Below are 7,128 nucleotides of genomic sequence, written 5' to 3' on the forward strand. Positions count from 1 at the left end.
GGTTCTATCCAAAGTTTCTGGGCCATCCAACCTGTGGATCCTGGTGCTTCAGACAGCGTCAGGGGTAGGCTTACTCTCCTGGCATAGGTTTTAGGCTAGACCAGTCATTGGTTGGCTATTCCCTCAATCTCTAGCCTACTTTTAACCCAGCATATCCCATAGGCAGGACAGACTGTAGGTCAAAGGTTATGTGGCCTGGGTCGGTTTCCCACTTCCTTCACTTGAAGTCTTGCCTGGTCAGAGAGGGTGGCCGGTTACATTTCTGCTATACTAGGAGTCTTAGCTGGGGACATCCTTGTAGATTCCTGCAAGATCTCCTTGTGCCAGGTTTTTACCTGCCCCTGAAATGCTCCCTCCTCCCAGTAGTCTCTTTCAGTACTTTTCCTCATGATCCCCCCAACAATCTGATTGCTTTTGGACCCACTCCTACCCGTCCTCAGTCCATTCTCAAAATCTCTTTTATTTCCTCTTCCCAGGGAGTTCTGGGCATGTCCACATGAACCTCCTTGTTACCTAGTCTCTCTGGGTCTTTATTTTATAGCTAATATTCACTTATGATTAAGTGTGGACCATGTTTGTTTTTCTTGGTCAGGGTTAGCTCACTCAGGATGATTTTTTCTAGTTCCATTCATTTGCCATCAAATTTCCTGTTGTCCTTTTTTTTTTTTTATCCATTCCTCAGTTGAGAAACACCTAGGTTGTTTCCAGGTTCTGACTATTACAAATAAAGCTGCTAAGAACATAGTTAACCAAGTGTCCTTGTGATATGATTGAGCATCCTTTGGGTATATGGCCAAGAATGGTATAGCTGAGTCTTGTTATAGATTGATTTCCAGTTTTCTGAGAAAATGCAACACTGATTTCCAAAGAGGATGTACAAGTTTGCACTTCCACCAGTAGTGGAGGAGTGTTCCCCTTGCTCCACATCCTCTCCAACATAAGTTGTTCCTTATGTTTTTGAGCTTAGCTGTTTTAAGAGGTGTAAGATAGAATCTCAGTGTCATTTTGATTTGCATTTCCCTGATGGTTAAGGGTGTTGAACAATTCTTTAAGTGTTTTTGGGCCATTTGAGATTCTTTGTTGAGAATTCTTTGTTTAGAACTGTACCCTATTTTTAAAATTGGATTATTTGGTTTGCCAATGTCTAATTTCTTGAGTTCTTTTTATATTTTGGAAATAAAAATATATTTTGATTGAAATATAGTCTGTTGAATGTTGGGTTGATGAAGATATTTTCCCATTCTGTAGGTTGCCATTTTATCTTGTTGATTGGTGTCCTTTGCGCTATAGAAACTTTGTGAGGTCTCATTTATTAAGTGTTGATCTTAGTGTCTGTGTTATTGGCATTAAGGAAGTTATCTCCTATGCCAATGAGCTCAAGATCTATTTTACACTTTCTTTTCTATCAGGTTCAGCATATCTGGATTTATGTTGAGGTCTCTGATACACTTGGACTTGAGTTTTGTGCAGGGTGATAGATATTTTCTAACATTCAGTTGGACCAGCACCATTTGTTGAAGATTATTTCCTTTATCCATTTTTCCATTGTATAATTTTGGCTTCTTTGTCAAAAATCAGGTGTCCATAGGTGTATGATTTATGTCTTGGTTTTTAATTCAATTTTATTGATCCACCTGTCTGATTCATGCCAACACTATATATACATATATATGTATATATACATATATGTATATATACATATATTTCTAGCTCTGTAGTAGAGCTTGAAATCACAGATAGGGATACCTCTGGAAGATCTTTTACTATACAGGATTGTTTTAGCTACCCTGAATTTTTCCACATGAAATTGAATATTGTTCTTCCAAGGTTTGTAAAAGAATTGTGTTGGGATTTTAATGGAGATTGCATTGAATCTGTAGATTGCTATTGGTAAGATTGCCATTCTTACTATGTTAATCCTACCTATATATGAGTGAGGGAGATTTTTCAGTCTTCTTCTGATATCTTCTTCCAAAAAAAGTCTTTCTTAAAGACTTTTGAAGTTCTTGTCATACAGGTCTTTCACTTGCTTGGTTAGAGTTACACCAAGGTATTTTTATATTATTTGAGGTTATTATAAAGGGTGTTGATTCCTTGATTTCTTTCTCATCCCATTTATCATTTGTACATAAGAGGGCTAATAATAGGATAATCCTGTATTCAGTCATTTGACTAAAGATTTTTATCAACTATCAGAGTTCCCTGGTGGAGTTTTTTGGGGTCATCTGAAAATAAAGATACTTTTACTTCTTCCTTTCCAATCTTTATCCCCTTGATTTCCTTTAGTTGTCTTATTGCTCTAGCTAGAACTTCAAATACTTTATTGAATCGGTGTGGAGAGAGTGGACAACCTTATTATCCTATTCTTGATTTTAGTAGAATTGCTTTGAGTTTCTCTCCATTTGATGTTGGCCTCAGTGGAATTGCTCTAGCTAGAATTTCAAGTACTATATTGATTCAGTATAGAGAGAGTGGACAACCTCATCTTATTCTTAATATTAGTGAAATTGCTTTGAGTTTCTCTCCAATTTGATGTTGGCCTCAGCTTGCTGTAAATTGCTTTAATTATATTTAGGCATGTCCATTGTATCCCTGATCTCTCCAAGACTTTTTATCATGAAGAGGTGTTAGATTTTGTCAAAGGCTTTTTCAGCATTTAATGAGATTATTCAGTTTGTTTATATGAGGAATTGCATTGACATATTTTTGTATGTTGAACCATCCCTGCATCCCAGAGGGATGAAGCCTATTTGCTCATGGTGGATGGTCTTTTTGATCTGTTCTTGGATTTGGTTTTTTATTGAGTATTTTTGCATCAGTGTTCATGAGTGAAACTGGCATGTAGTTCTCTTTCTTTATTGAGTCTTTGTGTGGTTTGAATATCAGGGTGACTGTGGCCACATAGAAAGCATTTGGCAATGTTCCTTCTGCTTCTATTTTGTGCAATAATTTGGTGAGTATTGGTATTAGCTCTTCTTTGAATGTCTGGTAGAATTCTGCATTAAACCATCTGGCCCTGGGCTTGTTTTGGTTGGGAGACTTTTAATGAATGCTTCTACTTCCTTAGAGATTATCTGTCTAATTAAATTATCTGATCTTGATTTAACTTTGGGAAGTCATATCTATCAAGAAATTTGTCCCTTTCGTTTAGATTTTCTAACTTTGTGACTCCACAGGTTTTGAAGTATGACTTAATGATTCTCTGGATTTCCTCAGAATCTGTTGTTATGTCTCCATTTTGTTTCTGATTTTGTTGATTTGGATTGTCTCTCTTTGCCTCAAAAAGCACATTTTAATACAATGAAAATTCCTGTTTATGCCTCAATGGTAATGGTGAGAAATGTATACTTTGCTTTTATAAATTTTTCTGAAAGAAATAAAAAAAAATGTGTCTAAGAATTCAGTCTTTAAAGTACATATTATCCTATCACCCTGTTTAAGACCCATGTGAGGTTTAAAACAAAATGGCCTTCAAAAGTAATGGTACTATTAGGAGGTATAGCTTTGATGGAGGAGGTTAGGCCTTGTTGAAAGAAGTGTGTCACTGTGGGGGTGGGCTTTGAGGTCTCCTTTGCACATGCTTCCTATTGCCTACTGATCAAGATGTAGACCTCCCAGCTCCTTCTCAAGCACCATGTCTGCCTGCATGCTGCCATCTCCCACCACTGTGATAATGGACTGAACCTCTGAATTGTAAGCCAGTCACCCAAATTAAATGTTTTCCTTTATAAGAGTTGCTGTGGTCATGGTGTTTCTTTACAGAAATTGAAACCCTAAACAAGACAGACCCATAATCTTTAAGGATAGCTTCCATACATTCTGGTTTCGGAATTGCCACAAAATATTAAACATATTAATTATTTTGATGAGATTGGCAAAGCACATATCAAAGGGAAACACAATGTTTACACAGCAGCATATTAAACACTCCACATCCTCCTTGTTGGCTTGTGGCTGTATGGGGAATATATGTGTTGAGAAGTTTTACAGTTTTCTCTGCTTGAGTATGAATATAGTCATTTTGATGTCCATTTTTTCTGTGTCTACTTGAGAAAAATCCTATCGCAAAACTGAAAATGTAGCCTTTGTATTAAGGTTGACTTGTGTTTATTCCAGCCCTCTTAGATGTTCTAGATCCAGATAAGGGTATTCACAAAACCGAAGGCTTTCACCTATAAATGTGCACAGCAACCATCACCACCTGCCAGATGGCTATGTTGATACAATGCATAAAAATGCACACCATGTTTTTGCTGTCTCTATTGCAGATATTTAGATTTTGATGATACTTTATTGAGAGTGAGAACTCTTTGTGAATGGTTTGAATAAAAAAAAATTCAGTACAGACTGGAAAAGTCACTGCCATTTCTCTTTAGTCAGGGGTCACAAATTAGTAGAGTCTTTCAGCTCTGCTTTTGGGGGTGATCCTGGAGTGTCTCACATGCTGGCCAACTGGACAGCAGTGCAGTAGCTTGATTTTGAGGCAAAAGAGAGGCTAGGACTAACCCCTGCGAACACTTCTCAGTCATCCAAAGGTTCCCCTACGTGACAGATAGGCAAGCTCCAGCAAATCAAAGCAGCTCTGAGACCCTTTAAAAGCTCGGCTTATTTCAAAGCCTTTGAGCATCAAACCCAGGTGATTCTTTCTCCAACATGCCCCGGAAGGGGTAGGGGCAAGCCTGCGGGTTGTTTACCGTGAATAGTATCTTTGTTTAGACTCCTGATTGTGCTACACATGTTTCAAGAATTAATATTTTCCAAAGTGGGGCCTTTTCATCTTTTCAGTCACACACACAGTTGGGTCTCTAGGGCTGAAGGCAAGGAGGGAGGAAGGTCATCAAGGCTTGCCTTCCTTCTCTCGCTCAATCTCTTCTTCTGTCTTACCTGCAATACCTGTTTATCCATGGTTAGCAGATTTGCACAAAGGAATGGGTGTCCTTTGCAGCTGTAGAGGAAGGGCTTAGTTGCATGTTTTCCACATTTGATGTATTTAAGTGCACTCTTCCGTTTGAAGGTTGCCAAGAGCTGGGTAGCAGTGAGTTATGGCACCCCTTTGTCTAGTTCAAAAACACTAGTAACTCTTTCAAAGAAGTTTTCCATTTAGTCCACAAGATGCGAGAGAGGATGAGTCCCTGGGATTGGCCTGGGGACTCCCCACCCCCATTCCACCAGGCACTCATTTGAGCCACAATAGAAGAGCTAGAGCCAATAAGGTAAATGCAGGCTGACAAGTGACTTATTTGACTAAATATGGAAAAATATAAAATAATGGGAACTAGGTCAAAAGTGGTAAAAAGGATTAGGGCTTAAGTGGAGACAGGCTTCTAGACAATGAAGGGAAGAGATCCTGGCAATAATGGTGTCCATAAACTCGACCCATCAGCTCTGTGTGTGGCAGCCAAAGAAGTCCTAGAAGGGATCAATGTTACAAAAATGGAAAGGAGGAAGGGTCTTCAGGCCCCGTGGAGCTGATGGCCCAGGAGGACAGGAAGGTGTGCAGGAGCAAGGCTTCACAGTGATGGAAGATCAGAGAGCCTATTCTCCATCTCCGTGATGGCCAGGAGGCTGGCACAGAGAAAGAAACTGAACACAGGGAAACAAATAGGAACACTGCGAGAGGGTGGGCATGAGACATGCTGTCACGAGGATCCAGCTGGAGGTTTAGGGACCATCACCCATGAGGTCTTTGGGTGCTTTGATTTGACTCATGTGCTCCTTGTGTCCTGCCTGTCACTCCTAATTTATATTGATCTCTTCGAACCTAGAGTCCAGGAAAGGGCCAACAATTTAGTATTGGACTCCTATATCCACTTTAACACCCTACAAAGAACCAGAAAAGCCAGCAGTGCCCAGATGTGACAGTGTCTTGGACTGTACTGGTTCTCCAAAGCTTCCCAGGCTTTTCTATTATTTAACCTGGACACACACTACTCGGCTTTCAGAGTGGAGCTGAGTGCCATTCAAGGTCCTCTGAACTTCAGTAGCAATGCTTCTCTCTCTCTCTTTCTTTCTTTCTTTCTTTCTTTCTTTCTTTCTTTCTCTCTCTCTCTCTCTCTCTCTCTCTCTCTCTCTCTCTCTCTCTCTCTCTTTCGGAAGGTGTGTGTGTGTGTGTGTGTTTACTTGCACACATATATGCTTGTCTATATTGTGGACACACGTCTATGCTGGAAATCTAGATGGGCCCTTTTCTTGGCTACTTGCTTGCTGTATGTCCTGTTAAAGCGCTACTATTAGTTAGAATTGCTGCAGGAACAGGGCACTGAACAACACAAAGACAATGATTGGATTACCTTAGGCATGCTGAGTTGGCATCTGGGTTTAAACGTATCTCTTCCCAATGTCTGAAGCCAGCATATGTCAAGAGGGAATCAGAAAAGCAGAGTCTGAAGGGTGCCTGCAACCAGTTGGTTCTTGGTAGGGTTGAGTCAAAGTTCTGAGACCTTTTGAGTATGGCATCAATCGGTATAGACCTTGACTCAGACAGGTCCAAGCTAATGGTGGGAGACTGACTCTCGGTCACCAGCGGCACTGATTCTGTTCGGTACACTGAGGGTGGGGAGTTGAGGTTGGGGATAGCCCCATGAAGAGATGCTAAGGGATTATTAGCAATAGTATCCAATGGCTGTATTAGATGAGCAGGCAATGAAGCAGAAGACATGTTGGTTTCTGGCTTGGGCTGTGAGACACTCTCGCTCATCAAGACAGGAAGATCAGAGGGTAAGGAGCCCAAGGACATCCGTCTAGACTTGTTTTATTTCCTAACCGTTGTACACTATATTTTGTGCTGTAGTTTATAACTCATCTTCTTTTTATTGCCTGTGTTCTCTCCCTAGACAGACCTTGATGTTTCTGAGGCTATGGAACACAGTAACCAATGCAGTTAAGCCCCGGCATCTTTAAGTCGTTATCACACTTTGAGGGGTCACACTACCAAACACAGGAAAATATGAGGTTTAGCCCCAAGCTAAATCCAATGAGCAGCTGTAAGACATGTCATTTGTGCTGTTGAGTGGGGCAGGACCTTTGAACTGGGATATGACTTCACCCTGAAACTTTTTCTCTGAGGGGAGCTAAACCCTCAGGGTGACCTGGCCCTTCTGGGAGGCAGGTTCACACCTCATATTGGAC

Source organism: Alexandromys fortis, unplaced genomic scaffold (genome assembly GCF_014885135.2).
Source record: "Alexandromys fortis isolate MF-2015 unplaced genomic scaffold, M_Fortis_MF-2015_v1.1 scaffold_76, whole genome shotgun sequence".
NCBI classification, from domain to species: Eukaryota; Metazoa; Chordata; class Mammalia; order Rodentia; family Cricetidae; genus Alexandromys; species Alexandromys fortis.